The sequence below is a fragment of the Camelina sativa genome, chromosome 1 (assembly GCF_030686135.1).
Source record: "Camelina sativa cultivar CO46 ecotype springtype chromosome 1, ASM3068613v1".
NCBI lineage: Eukaryota > Viridiplantae > Streptophyta > Magnoliopsida > Brassicales > Brassicaceae > Camelina > Camelina sativa.
In genome coordinates, this window is record NC_141880.1 from 15,100,977 (window position 1) to 15,119,501 (window position 18,525).

The following is an 18,525-nucleotide window of genomic DNA, read 5'->3' on the forward strand; positions in this document are numbered from 1 at the left end:
TGTCCACTAAAGTTATCTAAACCGATCACATTTTTTTTTCCTAAAAACTCACTGAAAGAGAAAAAAAAACAACTTCTGGAATTCTCCGACCCAAACAATTACATAACTGAATGGTATAGATCAATATGTTGATAGATGTTTAAATAATGTATGTATGTAGTATACGCACTAATGTAAAACACTAATATACATAACTTACTTCGAGACAAAATCGAGGACACTAGGATTGTCGGAGTTAATCAGTAACAAAGACATATCATACGCACTTGCTATGGATCTTTCACCTGTATATTTCATAGTCAATTAATTTATTTTTTAATCTATACTATTAAGGTGAAAAGATATAGTTTATAATTTTTATGACCATTGAACATATTGATCTTCGCCAGTTGTAGCTAGCATGTAACCATATTGTTGGCAGCGTTCTCACAAGCAGCCCACATGGTATCAGCATATCTCCCCCATAATTTACAGGACAAACAATTGTCATTGAGGAATTAAAAGAGAAGCTTATAATATACTTTTTGTGTTACCAAATTATTATATATTATGATTGAAATTTTAATTCACCTTGTGTCCCGTAGCTTAACCTCAAATCTCTTAAAAATCTTTCCATTGTTTTCAGTTGTTTTTATAGCACCAATGTTCCAATGTTAACAACTTGACCAAGAACATCTACATAGGAAAAAAAATTTTAAAGGATATCGTGAAATACATAGATAACATTATGAATAAACTGATCAAAAGCTAACATACCAATTAAGATGTTTTCATTGATACCATCATCAGCAGTTATGGTTTCAAAGCTATGCAAGTGCAAATACCATTCATTTGAGAGTGAAGGAGATCGAGTAATGATTGTTGTGTTAGTTAGGGACATCTTGAAAACATGTTTCGTTGCCCTAAACTTTCCTATCGATTTAGTCAACTGGAAATTTGAAACGACCCAACCCGTTTTTTTTTAAATACTATATATATAATTAAGCATCCCATACTACTTAATTAAATCAACCCAAACCACAAAACATCATTTAAACCAGCCATAACCATCTTTTACAGCGGAAACGTACAAACAATACCAAACCAACATATCCTTAATATAATAACATTCCTAACCATTCTATCCAACAACCTATCATAACTCTAACCAAGGTTCCAACAAATAACCATAAATAACCAACAACACACAAATGAGACCCTAGATCATCCTCCTCCTCATCGCCTTGATTCCACGTTCACACTTGCCTTTACCCGCACCGCAAACACAAATTGAGATGCATGAGTATTTAATAAACACTCAGTGAGGCCATCCTCCCATCTACTGGGCTATACACACAAGCAACTGAGATTCTATTATTAAAGCCAACAACCAAAACGCAAATAACACAACAAACCAGGAAAACAAGACTCGGTTAAGTCTGGTGTCGACCGACACTAAGTCGGTGTCGATCGACGCTAACGCGTTAATGGTGTCGACCGACACTAGGTCGGTTTCGACCAACACTCAACCAACATGGTGTCGACCGACACAACCTGGTGTCGATCGACACCACCTTCGCAGAATCGATCTGCACGAAGCCGAACGACGAACCTCCATTCCAAACCGCTTCTAAACCCTCCCAAACTCTTCCAAACTTCTCATGAACCTATGGGAACATGAAAACAACCAACCCACACAAGCAAAAACACCACAAACACAAAGAAACATCCAAAACAACAGAGATCTCAGGCTTAGATCAGCCATGGTCAAGCACTCACCTCTTTTGCAGGAAGATTCTCACTCAAAAACGACGAATCCAACACTTAGAAGCCTTCTCCTTCGTTCCTAACACAAGATCTTCCCTCCACAGCAATAGATCTCTCAAGAACAACAAAGGATCTCACAAATCTCTTTCAAAAACGTTTTCTCCTTCTTCTCTCTGCTTCTCTGTCCAAAAATGGCTAAAATGACGAAATAAGTCGAGTTCCCCTTTTAAACTCGAGTTTAGGGCTTCTCTTAAACCAACCACACAATTCGGACGATTAAAATCGAACCAATCGAACCTTCAGCAAACGGTGTTGACCGACACCACATGTGGTGTCGATCGACACCCTAACCAAAATTCCAGAAATTGGTTCGCAGGCGTTACAATTCTCCCTACCAATAAGGATTCGTCCTTGAATCCCGCAATATTGTCCCTCCACCAACAACCCCCGTGCAACCGTCACCACGGCCTGCACAATATCCGACCGGACTGAACACTATCATCCCAACTATTTCTGTGCAACTGTCGCAACAGCCCGCACATCCACATGTTACAACGGTCCACACAGCCCTGACTCCACTAGTCATCACAACGCAAAAAAAGGACAAGATCAATCCCGACCTCCGAGGTCTACATCTAGCCACTATGCTCATACCCACATCCTAGACATTGTTTGCTCTCTCACTCATACGTTCTTAGGTCGCAACCTTCGAACTACACCGCCTGCACTCTCAGACCGTCGTCCTCGAGCCATACTGTCTCACTCTCGGAATTTAACCCTCGAGATCTCGGTACCAGGGGAACTACTCATCCCCTCCGGGGAACAAATCATCCCCTAGGAGATCTAATTATCTCCTCTGCCGCTCTCAGGGTCGCAACCCGTCAAGCCCACAGTGCACTAGGAAAACTAATCATCCCCTAAGGAGAACTAATCATCTCCTCCGGAGAACTAATCATCTCTCCCAAGAGAACTAATCATCTACTCATGAGCAAACAAGTCCTAATGTCTTTAAGCATCTCCTGACCGGAACCACCTTCCGTGGTTTGCGTAAAACATCACAATGTCCTACCAACCCCCATATTCTCTCACTGGAATATCAACACCATCATGACCACTAATCAGGCCAACTCTAACACATCTTAACCATTCGGGTGTTTACACACGCCCTTTTCAAAAACAGACAAGTTCTAACTATTCATAGAACGTTTTATTTGTTTGCAACTGCAATCTCCATAAATAGCTTTTTCCGCTTGGCAATTATCCCCAGCAAATCATCAATACGAGCGTAATAAAACAAACAAGTACCATACGTTCGCATATTCTGATTCACCGCATCAAATGCTTTGCAAGCCGCAACTCCGGTGTTTCACATCCCCTTTCCAAAAATAGACAAGTCCTAACTAGTCATAGAACTTCACATTTTTAGAAACTTTCTATTCATGGAAACTTTCCATTTATAGAAATCGAATAATCCTTCAACCCAGTATACCTCAGGGTTCCATATGAACTAATCATCTTATTAAATCCTCTTCAACAACACCAATAAGCACATCGGCCACACAATTGGCTAAACAGCCCGCCAAAAAGGCCACACAAGCCCCTCCAAGGCTCGCAACCGCTAAAAAAGGCAACTTTTATCTCCCCTAAAACTTTCCATTTTTAGAACTTTCCTCTTTTGGAAACCTTCTACTTATAGAAATTTCTATATCAGGAATTTCTCTCCATTTACAAATCACATAAACATTCATCCATTACGCATCAAAATTTCATAAGAACTAATCATCTTATTAAATTCTCAAATGCAACAAACGTCTACAATTCCAAAACGCAAAAGCTTAACAAAACCAATGAAAACAGAAAGAAACTAAACTCCGGGATTGGCGCCTAGCCCCTCCCTCAGCTGCACCCGTCTCACTGTCAACCGCTGCAACCTTGGACAATGTGGCCTTATATGTCCCCCCTCCTTGCAATAAAAGCACACTCGAATGTTCTCTTGCGTCCCGCTTCTCTTGGGGCAGCTTGCCAACCTATTATCCATGCTCCCGCACCTGTAGCATCTCTGACCGCCTTGATTTGTCACCGACGTCTCCTCCCGCTCCCTTTATGCCTTTGTTCTGACTTCTTACCCTTGCTCGGAATGCTCGGCTCCAATGTCTCATATGGCTGAACGGTAGGGCTAACCACCACAGTCTTCCCCCTCAAGTCATCCTCTATCTCAGCTGCAGTCTCCACTAGCTCCGCCATCGTAGCATAACTCCTCCCTCTGCAGTGGACCCTTAAGTTCTCACGAAGCGCCCTCATGAACCTCTTAATCTGAGCCACTTCAGACTCCATCGCCCGACCACCATACATTAGAAGCCGAATAAACTCCAAGTCCAGCTCCCGCACCGACCGAGTCCCCTGAGATAACTGTAGAAACTGTATCTCCAATCGGTCCAATGCCTCTCTAGGAAAATACTTGCGGTTGAACTCCTCGACGAAGTCAGCCCAAGACATCTCCCTCTGCACTCTCCTAGCAGCCATTGATCTCCACCACAACTAAGCATCGCCAATCAAGTGGTGGACCCATATGTCCACCCAAAAATTCTCAGGACATCTGAGAGACTGAAAGTTACATTCCACTCTCGTCCTCCATGCATCTGCAACAGTAGGATCAGTACCACCCGAAAACCGTTCAGTACCGATGTTGTTCATCTCCTTCCTTTAACTGACATAATGAGAATGAACCCGCACATCCGCAGGCACTGGCTGCCGCTCCTCCGCCACTACTGGTGGCACTACCTGAGCCTGAGCCGGTGCCACTGGTGGCAACCGCTCTAACAACTGTGCCAGCAAACCCGCAAGGTCGACACCCGGGACTCCACCCACTGGGACTCCCACACCTGGGGCCCTAACATCACCGACTACTGGGGCATCATCACCGCCCCCTCCGGCCACACTCATGGAATCTCCTCAGACACCCTGCGACTTGCCAACACCCTCTGGTGTCACACTCTGGTCCGCAGTCTCACTAACAACTGGAACTCTATCCCTACCACGACCACGTCCGCGTCCACGACCACGTCCGCGACCTCGACCACGACCAACAACAGCACCCTCTCTAACCATCTCTCTGCACTGACAGAACAGAAGGCTAAGCACACAATTCAAAACCACAAACAGAGCACACACACATCTTACCGTGGAATCTCATTGAAGGCTCGAAGAGGATGATGCTAGGACTCCATACAACAAGCAAATTGACTAACTACTCATAATCAATTTCATCAACCAACATCAAGTATCAAACAACATAGAGATCAATTCAACCAATTAAATCCCTAAACCGCTCCACAACATCCACATGACGATCCTAGAACCGTATACGCTCTGATACCAAATTGAAATGACCCGACCCGTTTTTTTTTTTAAATACTATATATATAATTAAGCATCCCATACTACTTAATTAAATCAACCCAAACCACAAAACATCATTTAAACCAGCCATAACCATCTTACACAGCGGAAACGTACAAACAATACCAAACCAACATATCCTTAATATAATAACATTCCTAACCATTCTATCCAACAAACTATCATAACTCTAACCAAGGTTCCAACACATAACCATAAATAACCAACAACACACAAATGAGACCCTAGACCATCCTCCTCCTCATCGCCTTGATTCCACGTTCACACTTGCCTTTACCTGCACCACAAACACAAATTGAGATGCATGAGTATTTAACAAACACTCAGTGAGGCCATCCCCCCATCTACTGGGCTATGCACACAAGCAACTGAGATTCTATTATTAAAGCCAACAACCAAAACACAAACAACACAACAAACCAGGAAAACAAGACTCGGTTAAGTCTGGTGTCGACCGACACTAAGTCGGTGTCGACCGACACTAGGTCGGTGTCGACCAACACTCAACCAAAATGGTGTCAACCGACACCACCTTCGCAGAATCGATCTGCACGAAGCCGAACGACGAACCTCCGTTCCAAACCGCTTCCAAACCCTCCCAAACTCTTCCAAACTTCTCAGGAACCTATGGGAACATGAAAACAACCAACCCACACAAGTAAAAACTCCACAAACAAAAAGAAACAGCCAAAACAGCATAGATCTCAGGCTTAGATCAGCCATGGTCAAGCACTCACCTCTTTTGCAGGAAGATTCTCACTCAAGAACGACAAATCCAACACTTAGAAGCCTTCTCCTTCGTTCCTAACACAAGATCTTCACTCCACAGCAATAGATCTCTCAAGAACAACAAAGGATCTCACAAATCTCTCTCAAAATCTTTTTCTCCTTCTTCTCCTTCTTCTCTCTGCTTCTCTGTCCAAAAACGGCTAAAAGGACGAAATAAGTCGAGTTCCCCTTTTAAACTCGAGTTTAGGGCTTCTCTTAAACCAACCATGCAAACCGGACGATTAAAATCGAACCAATCGAACTGTCAGCAAACAACCAAAATTCCAGAAATTGGTTCGCGGACGTTACAAAATTCTCCATAAATCTCCACTCCCTAGCCATGATCATTTTGTGGAACTTGTTAACTTGATTTTTTTGAACACTGGCATGGATTAGAGTTCCCTACAATCACATAGTAACTTGGTTAATCAGACTAATCATTAAAGTTTTAAACGAATATAAATATATAGATAAGGGATTAATATTGACGAATATAAGATAACCTCGACATCTCCTAAGATCATTTCTAACGTTTCTTTCGTATACTAGCTCCACGAATGAATGATCCGCACCTGAATCTTCCAAGTCATCTTGAAAGGCTTACTGTTTGTGAGGCTCGTCATTCCATTATTTGCAGCCAATTTTTGTAGATTATAAATTTGTATGGAGTACATTGTTGTACGCTATAATGATAATCGAAGAGCCATCAATTTATAGTTGGAGACCTATGTAACCTAGTAGATATTTTACGAATAATTTATCATACAAGAATATAGTAAGTTCCTGAGATTTCGTGTAATTTTCTATCGTTAATTTAGATAACAGTATAAACGATTTTCTTGAAAATTTGTTAAATTTGGAATAGTTCCTTAGTTTGTGTCCCTATTTAATATAATTGTTCAATTTTAGGAAATGTTTTTCGTTACACGGAATTGCTTTACTGATTTTGCATTATTTGATCATTTTTCAGAAAGAGGTAAGTTGGGTGATCTTGAAAATTTGTTAAATTTGGAATAGTCTTAGTTTGTGTCCCTATTTAATATAATTGTTCAATTTTAGGAAATGTTTTTCATTACACGAATATCCTTTACTTGTTTTGCATTATTTGATCATTTTTGATTGATACACGGACATTAATATGGGGACATTAAGTTGCGTGATTATGGGGACATTAATATTATTGATTTTTGATTGATATCTTCGTAATAGTTTTGTGGAGCTAATGATCGTTATAATTAATCTATATATTAATTATACAATGCTTGTTTTTAGAATATTGTATGTAGACCAATAAATACAAATATCCAGGTTATGGGCTGATCGTCCAATTTATGGGCCCAAGTGTTTTTACGCAGAATGATACTTTCATAAAACCGGTATAAGTTTGGTAACTGGGATAAGTGTCCTCAATCCAAACACACAAAACGGGATCCGAACAAAATAAAACCGGATTACATTAAGGTCCGTGTGCTTTTGGCAATAAAATTACATGCCTGTCCTTTTCTTTTTATTTGCTTTGTTATATTATGAAGGGTATTTCATGTCCTATTTTGTCGATTCTTTTTTTACTGAACAAATAATGTTTACCTTTTAATAGTATAGAAGTCCAAATATATATATATATATAACCCAACGCTTGATATTTTATCTGTCTTTCACCAAGTTTTATTATGGTTGTCTGTTATTGTCCTTATACAAACCACAAAATATGCATAATCTCTTTAATACCAAATCATTATTTCTCTATTTAACATTAATTACACAATATGTTAACAAGACTTTCATAATTAATATTTGAAGATTAAAACAAAAGAAAGTTATCATTTTATTTCTGTCAAAAGATTAAGCTATGCAATTTTGCAGTGTTGGACGATAAAATAATACAAGTTTTTTAAAGATATAAACTAGATTCAGACCCGCACGTATTTGCGGGATTGTTTTCATAAACTATTTTTTTTTTAATTTTTGAAAATATAGTTTATAGTAATTTGGATTGTTGTTATAATTCGTCTATGGACCATAAAAGGGAGTAAAAAATGTATTTTGAATCAAGTAAAGAATTTGTCAAGATGATCCTATAATGGCCATGTATGTAATAGATTAATAACATTTCAATCGTATAGTTTGGTTGTATTAGTTATTAACTCTATGTTTAAAGTTTTGGCCTAACAAATATGTGATGGGCTTGATATAGCCCAAAAATCTTATCCATTTTCCATGTCCACTAAAGTTATCTAAACCGATCACATTTTTTTTTTCCTAAAAACTCACTGAAAGAGAAAAGAAAAACAACTTCTGAAATTCTCCGACCCAAACAATTACAGAACTAAATGGTATAGATCAATATGTTGATAGATGTTTAAATAATGTATGTATGTAGTATACGCACTAATGTAAAACACTAATATACATAACTTACTTCGTGACAAAATCGAGGACACTAGGATAGTCGGAATTAATCAGTAACGAAGACATATCATACGCACTTGCTATGGATCATTCACCTGTAGATTTCATAGTCAATTAATTTTTTTTAATCTATACTATTAAGGTGAAAATATATAGTTTATAATTTTGATTACCATTGAACATATTGATCATCGCCAGTCGTAGCAAGCATGTAGCCATATTGTTGGCAGCGTTCTCACAAGCAGCCCACATGGTATCAGCATATCTCCCACATAATGTACAGGACAAACGATTGTCACCGAGGAATTAAAACAGAAGCTTATAATATACTTTTTGTGTTACCAAAATCTTATATATTATGATTGAAATTTTAATTCACTTTGTGCCCCGTAGCTCAACCTCCAATCTTTTAAAAATATTTTCATTGTTTTCAGTTGTTTTCATAGCACCAATGTTCACAACTTGACCAAGAACTTCTACATTGGGAAAAAATTTAACAGGATATCGTGGAATACATAGATAACATTATGAATAAACTGATCAAAAGCTAACATACTGTAACATCCGCGAACCGAAATCCCGGTTTGGGGATGTGCATCAGTCGATGCTGGAGGAGCATTAGTCGATGCTGGAAGAGCATCAGTCAATGCTGGAGGAGCATCGGTCGATGCAGGTTCAGTTTTTTGCGTTTTGACTTAAGTTAAATGCTGCATTTTGGGCAAAGGGAAAAGGAAAAAAAACCCTTAAGTCGTATGTTTGTCTCATTCAACGAGTTTTAGCCGTTTTCAGAGAGGAAAGAAGAGAGAAAAGAGTTCTAAGTGTTCTTGGTGAGTTTTGAGAGATTGGAGGCGTTTCTGTAGAGATCTGTAGCTGAGATCGTTGTAGGAGCTTCCTAGGAGCGTGTTCTTGCTTGTTTGTGGTTCAGAATCTTCTGTGGCAAAGGTAAGTGCATGACCATGGCTTATCTAAGCTAAAGATTCTCTGATCTGTTTGTTTATGTGATGTTTGGCTTGTTAGAGCGTTGTTTAGGTTCGTGTGAGGCTTTTTTGTGGCTTGGGATCGAGTCTTGTGGTTGCAGGAACGAAGATCCGACGAGAAGCTTCGGGAAAAATGGTGCTTGGCATGTGCATCGGTCGATGCACTTTGTGCGTCGGTTGATGCAAGTGCGAGAACAACGCGGTTTAACCTAAGAGCATCGGTCGATGCCATGTGGAGGCGTCGGTCGATGAAATTAGGGTTTCTGCGTGATGTCGAGCATGCGTCAGTCGATGCAATGGAAGCATCGGCCGATGCATATCATGTGTCGGTCGATGCTGTCCCCAGATGGTGTCGGTCGATGCAAGCCTTGTGTCGGTCGATGCAGAGTCTGGTTTGTTTGTTGATTGTCGTTTGATGGTTAGAGTATCTCTATTGCTTGTGTGTATAGACCACTAGATGGGAGGATTGTCTTACTGAGTGTTTATAAAATACTTATGCATTTCAATTTGTGTTTGTGATGCAGGTAAAGGTAAAGTGTGATCGTGGAATCAAAGGCAATGAAGAGGAGGATGTTGTAGGGACTCAATTAGATGTTGTCTGATTATGCTAGGTTGCTAGAGATGGGTCTGTAGAACATTGCTAGGTTGCTGGTTCTATGCCTTTTGTTATTTGATCATGGATTATGGGAATATCTGGAATAATGGTTATTGGATGATTGGCTATTTATTGATATTGTTATTTCCGCGTTGAATGTGTTTGTGGTTAGGTGGCTAGTGGGTATGAGACCACTAGCTGAAGTTTTTTATTATTATTATTATTATTATTATTATTATTATTATTATTATTATTATTATTATTATTATTATTATTATTATTATTATATTTATTATTTATTATTATTTTTTTAAAAAAAAGAAAACGGGTCAGGTCGTTTCAGTTTTGGTATCAGAGCCCTTACGGTTCTAGGTTTGGGTTCACTAGGTTTCTGTTGTGATGTTTGGGATTGCATGTCTTGATTGATTATGTGAATTAGTCAATTGTGTGTGGCATGGAGTCCTAGAACATCCTCTTCGAGCCTACAGTGTGATTTCACGGTTAGTTTATGTTTCTGTGTTATGATAATTGTGTGCTTAGCCTTCTGTTCATGGTGGTGCAGATGGTTAGAGGGGATGCTGTTGCTGGTCGTGGTCGTGGTCGTGGTTGTGGACGCGGACGTGGTCGTGGTCATGGTAGGGGCAAAGTCCCAGAGGTTAGTGAGGCTGCGGACCAGAGTGTGACAGCAGAGGGTGTTGGCGAGTCGCAGGGTGTCCAGGGGGATTCCATGGCGTGGCCGGACAGGGCGATGTTGATTCTCCAGTAGCCAGTGATGTTAGGGCCCCAGGTGTGGGAGTCCCAGTGGGTGGAGCCCCGGGTGTCGACCTTGCGGGTTTGCTGGCACAGTTGATAGCGTGGTTGCCGCCAGTGGCACCGGCTCAGGCTCAGGTAGTGCCAACAGTGGTGGCAGGGGAGCGACAGCCAGTGGCTACAGATGCGGAGTTCCATTCTCGTTATATCAGCATGCTGACAGAGATGGGCCGTATTGGTACTGAGCGGTTTTCGGGAGGTACAAATCCTACCGCTCAGTTGTGGTGGATTTCTGTGGCAGCCAGGAGAGTGCAGAGGGAGATGTCTTGGGCTGACTTCGTCTTGGAGTTTAACCGCAAGTATTTGCCTAGAGAGGCACTGGATAGGTTGGAGGTGCAGTTCCTTCAGATAGCTCAGGGGACTCGGTCAGTGCGAGACCTTGACTTGGAGTTCAGTCGACTTCTGAGGTATTGGGATCGAGATATGGAGTCTGAGGAGGCTGAGATTAGGAGGTGTTTGAGGGCTCTACGTGATGATTTGAGGGTTCACTGTAGAGGGCGGAGTTATGCTTCGTGTGCAGAGTTGGTTGAGACTGCAGCAGGGATAGAAGAGGATATATGGGCACAGTCAGTGGCGGCTAGCCCAGCAGTTCAGCCTAGTAAGGCTCAACATCAGGGGGTTCTAGCAAGGGCGGCAAGCTTGCGTAGGGAACCAAGAGGAGGTGGGAGGCTACGCAGACGCGGAGTGGTGCGAGTTGCTTCAAGTGTGGGAGAAAGGATCACAAGATTGCTAGCTGTCCCAAGAGGAGTGCTCCTTCGACAGCGGCTCGTGTATGCTATCATTGCAGGGAGCCAGGGCACATCAGGCCCTTGTGTCCTAAGTTGCAGCCGGTAGTAGTGGCAGCTTTGCAGCAGGTGCAGCCGGGAGGGCAGCCGGTGGCACAGATTGAGCAGGCGCCACGAGTGTACACGACTGCAGAGACTGGTGGAACCAGTGACGAGGCGATCCCATGTATAATTTCTGGTACTCTGTCTTTGTGAATTCTTAGTAAGTTCAGTTTTTATGTTGTCCTGTGATAAATTGTTAGGTTCTCAACACATGAGGTTTGTGTAGGGACCTTGTTGGTGGGCGGGTTTAAGTCCCACGTTATGTTTGACTCTGGAGCTACTAATAGCTTCATTACCGCGGAGTGTGCAGAGAGTGCGGGAGTTGTCAAAGTTGCTGGGGGCAAATTTCTGAGAGTTATTGATCGAGTGAGGGGTATTGATATTCAGATCGCGGGAGAGTCTTGGCCTGTGGATTTGCTTATCAGCCTAGTGGAGTTGTATGACGTTATCCTGCGGATGGACTTGTTGCATCAGCATATGGTTCATTTGGATTTTCATCGGGGTAGAGTGGAGTTTGAGTGCTCAGGAGGGAAGTTGGTTTTTCAGGGGATGAGACCGACTTCGGGGAGTCTCGTGATCTCGGCCATTCATGCTGGGAAGATGATCGAGAAGGGCCGCGAGGCTTATCTGGTTACCATATCTATGCCATAGTCAGTGGGGAAGTCTACGGTTAGCGGTATTCAGGTTGTGGAGGAGTTTGAGGATGTGTTCCAGTCATTGCAGGGATTACCACCTTCTCGGTCTGATCCTTTTACGATTGAACTGGAACCAGGGACGACACAGTTATCCAAGGCTCCTTAGAGGATGCCTCCAGGAGAGATGGCGGAGCTGAAGAAGCAGCTAGAGGATTTGTTGAGCAAGGGATTCATCCGTCCTAGTGTACCACCGTGGGGAGCGCCGATGTTATTCGTTAAGAAGAAGGATGGGAGTTTCCGCCTGTGTATTGATTACAGGGGTCTCAACCGGGTCACGGTGAAGAACAAGTACCCTCTTCCGAAGATCGATGAGTTGTTGGATCAGTTGAGAGGTGCTACTTGGTTCTCCAAGATAGATCTGGCGTCGGGTTATCATCAGATCCCGATAGATGAGGCAGATGTGAGGAAGACTGCTTTCACGACAAGGTATGAGCATTATGAGTTTGTGGTGATGCCGTTTGAGTTGACTAACACGCCAACAACGTTTATGAGATTGATGAACAGCGTGTTTCGGGAGTTTCTGGACGTGTATGTCATCATTTTCATCGACGACATCCTGGTTTATTCTAAGAGTCCTGAAGGGCAGTTCTAAAGAAGCTGCGGGAGCAGAAGTTGTTTGCTAAGCTGAGCAAGTGTAGTTTCTGGCAGCGGGAGATGGGTTTTCTGGGTCATATTGTGTCTGCAGATGGGGTTTCTGTAGATCCGGAGAAGATTCAGGCTATCAGGGATTGGCCTAGACCGCAGAATTCCACAGAGATCAGGAGGTTCGTGCAGGGGTTTGCGAGCAGAGTACGTCCTATGACTAAGTTGACAGGGAAGGATGTTCCTTTTGTCTGGTCACAGGAGTGTGAGAAAGGCTTTGCAAGCCTGAAGGAGATGTTTGATGTTCATATATTTTACCCTGTTTTCCCTTAATATATTCACATCTTTTGTATCTTTTGCTATCCTTTTTCACCATATTTGCATAGCTTTTAGGACTGTTCATGCATTAGAGTATAGTTGCATTGCATTTGCATATTTTCTTGCATAAACAGGTGATTTTGGAGCCTAAGGAGCATGGAAGCAATACTGAAGAGGAGTGAAGCTATCAAGAGAAGAAAGCAAGGGAGTTAGAGGTGAAGAATCAAGGGTCCGGAGTTCCACTCGACCGCCCACTCGACCAGACACTCGACCATGTGCGGAGAAAGACTCGACCGAGTGGAAGGAGCACAAGAAGAGCCAACTCGACTGGTCACTCAACCGAGCACCAGGTCGAGTTGACCGAGCCGCCTAGCTATTTTGTCTTTTAGCATTTTTAGGGCCTCCACTACTTTTTCTATAAAAGGGCCTTGTACCCTTCAGCCACCACAGAGCCACCTTGGAGAAAATCTAAAAACTTAGTTCTTACCCTTTTGGGAATTTATGCTTTTTGGTTTTTACATTTCTTAGAATTTGTTCTACTTTTAAAGGAGAAAACAAGAGATTTCTTCATACTTGTTTGTTCAATAACTCTCAAAGTATAAAGAATTCAAGTTTGATTCCTTCTTCAATACTGTAGATCTCTGCTTTATCTTTCTAATGATGCAAGTTTCGTTATTTTCTGGGTTTATGACTTTGTTCATCATGTTTAGCATTTGTGAGTAGTTGCTTAGGATCTTGAGGATGGGTTAGGCTGGATTATGGTTAAGGTTTGTTTAGCTAGGTCAAGCTTGATTGTTATAGATCTCTTCTAGGCTAGATATACTCTATGCTGATCCTATAACTGAGAGGGTAGGATTTGATTTTAAGCTTCTTAGCATCACACCAATGTCTAGGTTGCAAGATAAGGCTAGATCTAGAGATTATCATTAGGCATGCTAAGAGATTAGATGTCTTGTTTGATTTTTGACATAAATGATCTGTTGCTTAATGCTTGCTTGTATAAGTTCTTTGCTTTGTGAGAAAAAGTCTAGAAATATATGAGCTTAATTGTTTTTGCCATGAGAGTGGATTAACATGTTCTAGGAGATCATTGTCTAGAGATTAGCTCAAGTTGATTGAGATTTGTTGACAAAGTTAGATGACCTTAATCATTAGTCCAGCCTATGAATCCCTCCTCTTGACCTTCCTTGTCTATTGATTTCTTAGTCTAAATCCTGTTGTTTGGTCGTTGTTTGATTTACTTTTGTCTTGCTCTGTTTTGTTTGCATTGCTCTGTTTCTCGCATTTTTCTGACTCGACCCTGTACTCGATCGCACACTCGATCGAGTGCTTGCTCGAGCTCATCCCCAGAATTCTTGTTTCTGCTTTGTGTTTGTCCTGTTTCAATTCCTATTTCATTTTAGTTGCTTTTCTGTTACATTCATTTAGTTTCCTGTTTATTACTTGCCTTGCATTAGTTTATTACTTGCATTACTATAGTTTCTATTTATGTTTCATTGCATTGTTGTTTAAATCATCCTGTTCTCTTTACTTTTAGCATCTAGTTTTATAAGCTTTTACATTCTGCATTTTACATTCATCATTAGGTTGTTAGTGACAAACATCCTACATATTTGGCTTGACTTAGACAAATATTCATAACCTGATTGCTTGCATAACACTCATTTAGGATTGACATCTCTTATACTACAACAACATAAGGGAAATTGAAACTCCTTGCATTCCACCTGTTCATCATCACATCATATCATCTCATTCATCATCACCCACCATAAAATACCAAGTTTCAATGTTGACTACCGCTCCAGTGTTGGCTTTGCCTAATCAGGGAGAACCTTATGTGGTTTATACAGATGCATCCAGAGTTGGTCTGGGGTGTATGTTGATGTAGCATGGGAAGGTGATTGCCTATGCTTCGCGGCAGTTGCAGAAGCATGAGGACAACTATCCTACTCATGACTTGGAGATGGGTAATGTAGTTTTTGCCCTGAAGATTTGGAGATCTTATCTTTATGGTGCAAAAGTACAGGTGTTTACAGATCATAAAAGCCTGAAGTATATATTCACTCAGCCCGAGCTGAACTTGAGGCAGAGGCGGTGGATGGAGCTAGTGGCGGATTATGATCTGGAGATAGCCTATCATCCTGGTAAATCTAACTTGGTTGCAGATGCTTTGAGTCGGAAGCGGGCGGCTTCGGGTCAGGAGCAGGATATGGAGTCTTTGGTAGGGGAGATCAGTGCGTTGAGCTTGTGTGCGGTTTCTCAGGAGCCGTTGGGTTTGGTTACAGCTGATAGAGCAGATTTGTTGAGCAGAGTGCGGTTGGCTCAGGAGAAGGATTTTGGGCTGGTGAATGTCTCAAAGGATGTTGATTCAGAGTATCAGGTTTCGGCTAATGGTACAATTTATGGTACATGGGCGGATTTGTGTGCCTAAGGATGAGGATTTGATGTAGGAGATCTTGAGAGAGGCTCATGTGAGCATGTTCTCTATTCATCAAGGAGCAACTAAGATGTACCGTGATCTCAAGAGGTACTATCACTGGGTCGGGATGAAGAAGGACGTGGCTAGTTGGGTTGCGACTAGTCTAAGTTTCTGTTTTGCTTAAGGGCAAGCAAAGGCTAAGTTTGGGGGAGTTGATATATCATGGTTTTTAACCATGATATTAGGAGTCTTTTATAGTCTTTTGATTTGTTTTGTAGGATGTTTTAGAGTCTTAACAGGTTTTCTAGGATTTTGGCATGAAAGGAGCAAAATGGAGCAATTAGAAGGGATTTTGGAGCAATTCAGCTAATGAAGAGAACTTGAAGCCAAGGAAGGATGAGACTGTCGATCGACACTGCCTTAGCTTGATCGACACCATGTTTAGCCGAGAGAGAAGCAAGTTTTGGAAATTTTACAAATCTGCCCAAAGTTTTCCATATTTGCATCATTAGTCCCTGATGCAATCCTAGAAATATCAACTCATCAAGAATTGGTTCAAGGAAAATCAAGATCAAATTATAAAGAAGTTTCTAGAAGACAATCAATTTATGGTTACATCAAGAAAGTGTCTAGATACAAAGAACCAATCTCCATCAATGATGATTGATAAAATCTCTCAAATTTATTCTTGATTTCTTTATGTAATTAGTTTGATTTATTTTATATTTATGTTATTGATTTGTAAATTGAGCCTATATAAGCTCATGTTTCCCTTCATTGTAAATATAGAATATTTTTGGAAAAATAAAAGAGAGAGTTTTCTCACTTTGAAACTTAGGCTTTTGTTTTACTTGTCTTTTCTATTGTGTGTGATTCCTTTAGAAAACAAGTTGAATCTTTATCTTTGTGTGTGATTCATTAGATATTGATTTGTGTTCTTATCACAAAGTCATTCCGCAACTTTGTGTGGCGAACTTCGATCCATCATTCATCTTCATCATATCCGAGTTAGTTAGAGAGTTCCTTTAGACCAGCTATTGACTCACCCCTATTTTGGCTCACATCATTTTGGTATCAGAGCTAAAAGCTTCTATCTCTTATTGTTTCATTTTAGCTTTATTTGAAAAAAAAAAATTCATTTTTGTTTTATTTAAATCGTTTAAAAAATATAGTACAAAAAAATATCTTTTTTATTTGCTGAATTTCAGTTTTATTTGAATAAAAAATATAGTTTTTATTTTATTTAATTAGTTTAAAAAAAATACAAAATAACTTTGTTTTGATTTGTTGAATTTCAGTTTTATTTGAAAAAAAAAATTGCTTTGTTTTCATTCAATTTTTCAATATAAAAAAAAATGCAAACTTTGGTTTTAGTTTTGAGGACAAAACCTTTTCAAGAAGGAGAGAGTGATGCAATCCTAGAAATATCAACTCATCAAGAATTGGTTCAAGGAAAATCAAGATCAAATTATAAATAAGTTTCTAGAAGACAATCAATTCATGGTTACATCAAGAAAGTGTCTAGAATACAAAGAACCAATCTCCATCAATGATGATTGATAAAATCTCTCAAATTTATTCTTGATTTCTTTGTGTAATTAATTTGATTTATTTTGTATTTATGTTATTGATTTGTAAATTGAGCCTATATAAGCTCATGTTTCCCTTCATTGTAAATATAGAATATATTTGGAAAAATAAAAGAGAGTTTTCTCACTTTGAAACTTAGGCTTTTGTTTTACTTGTCTTTTCTATTGTGTGTGATTCCATTAGAAAACAAGTTGAATCTTTATCTTTGTGTGTGATTCACTTAGATATTGATTTGTGTTCTTATCACAAAATCATTCCGCAACTTTGTGTGGCGAACTTCGATCAATCATTCATCTCCATCCTTTCCGAGTTAGTTACAGAGGTCCTTTAGACCAGCTATCGACTCACCCCTATTTTGGCTCACATCATTTTGGTATCAGAGCTAAAAGCTCCTATCTCTTATTGTTTCATTTTAGCTTTATTTGTAAAAGAAAAAAAAAATCATTTTTGTTTTATTTAACTCTTTACAAAAAAAAAATAGTACAAAAAAAAATAATACAAAAAAAAATTCTTTTTTATTTGCTGAATTTCAGTTTTATTTTTTTTTTTAAAATATTTTATTTAATTCGTATAAAAAAAATACAAAATAACTTTGTTTTGATTTGTTGAATTTCAGTTTTATTTGGAAAAAAATTGCTTTGTTTTCATTCAATTTTTCAATATAAAAAAAATGCAAACTTTGGTTTTAGTTTTGAGGACAAAACCTTTTAAAGAAGGAGAGAGTGATGCAATCCTAGAAATATCAACTCATCAAGAATTGGTTCAAGGAAAATCAAGATCAAATTATAAATAAGTTTCTAGAAGACAATCAATTCATAGCTACATCAAGAAAGTTTCTAGATACAAAGAACCAATCTCCATCAATGATGATTGATAAAATCTCTCAAATTTATTCTTGATTTATTTATGTAATTAATTTGATTTATTTTGTATTTATGTTATTGATTTGTAAATTGAGCTTATATAAGCTCATGTTTCCTTTCATTGTAAGGATATAGAATATTTTTGGAAAAATAAAAGAGAGAGTTTTCTCACTTTGAAGCTTAGGCTTTTGTTTTACTTGTCTTTTCTATTGTGTGTGATTCCTTTAGAATACAAGTTGAATCTTTATCTTTGTGTGTGATTCACTTAGATATTGATTTGTGTTCTTATCACAAAGTCATTCCGTAACTTTGTGTGGCGAACTACGATCCATCATTCATCTCCATCCTATCCGAGTTAGTTAGAGAGGTCCTTTAGACCAGCTATCGAATCACCCCTATTTTGGCTCACATCAGTCCCTGACGTGTTTTTGGACATATAAATAGTATTTTTAGGTTTTAGAAGACCCAAAAAGTTTTATTCTAGCAAGATTTATTTTTCTGCA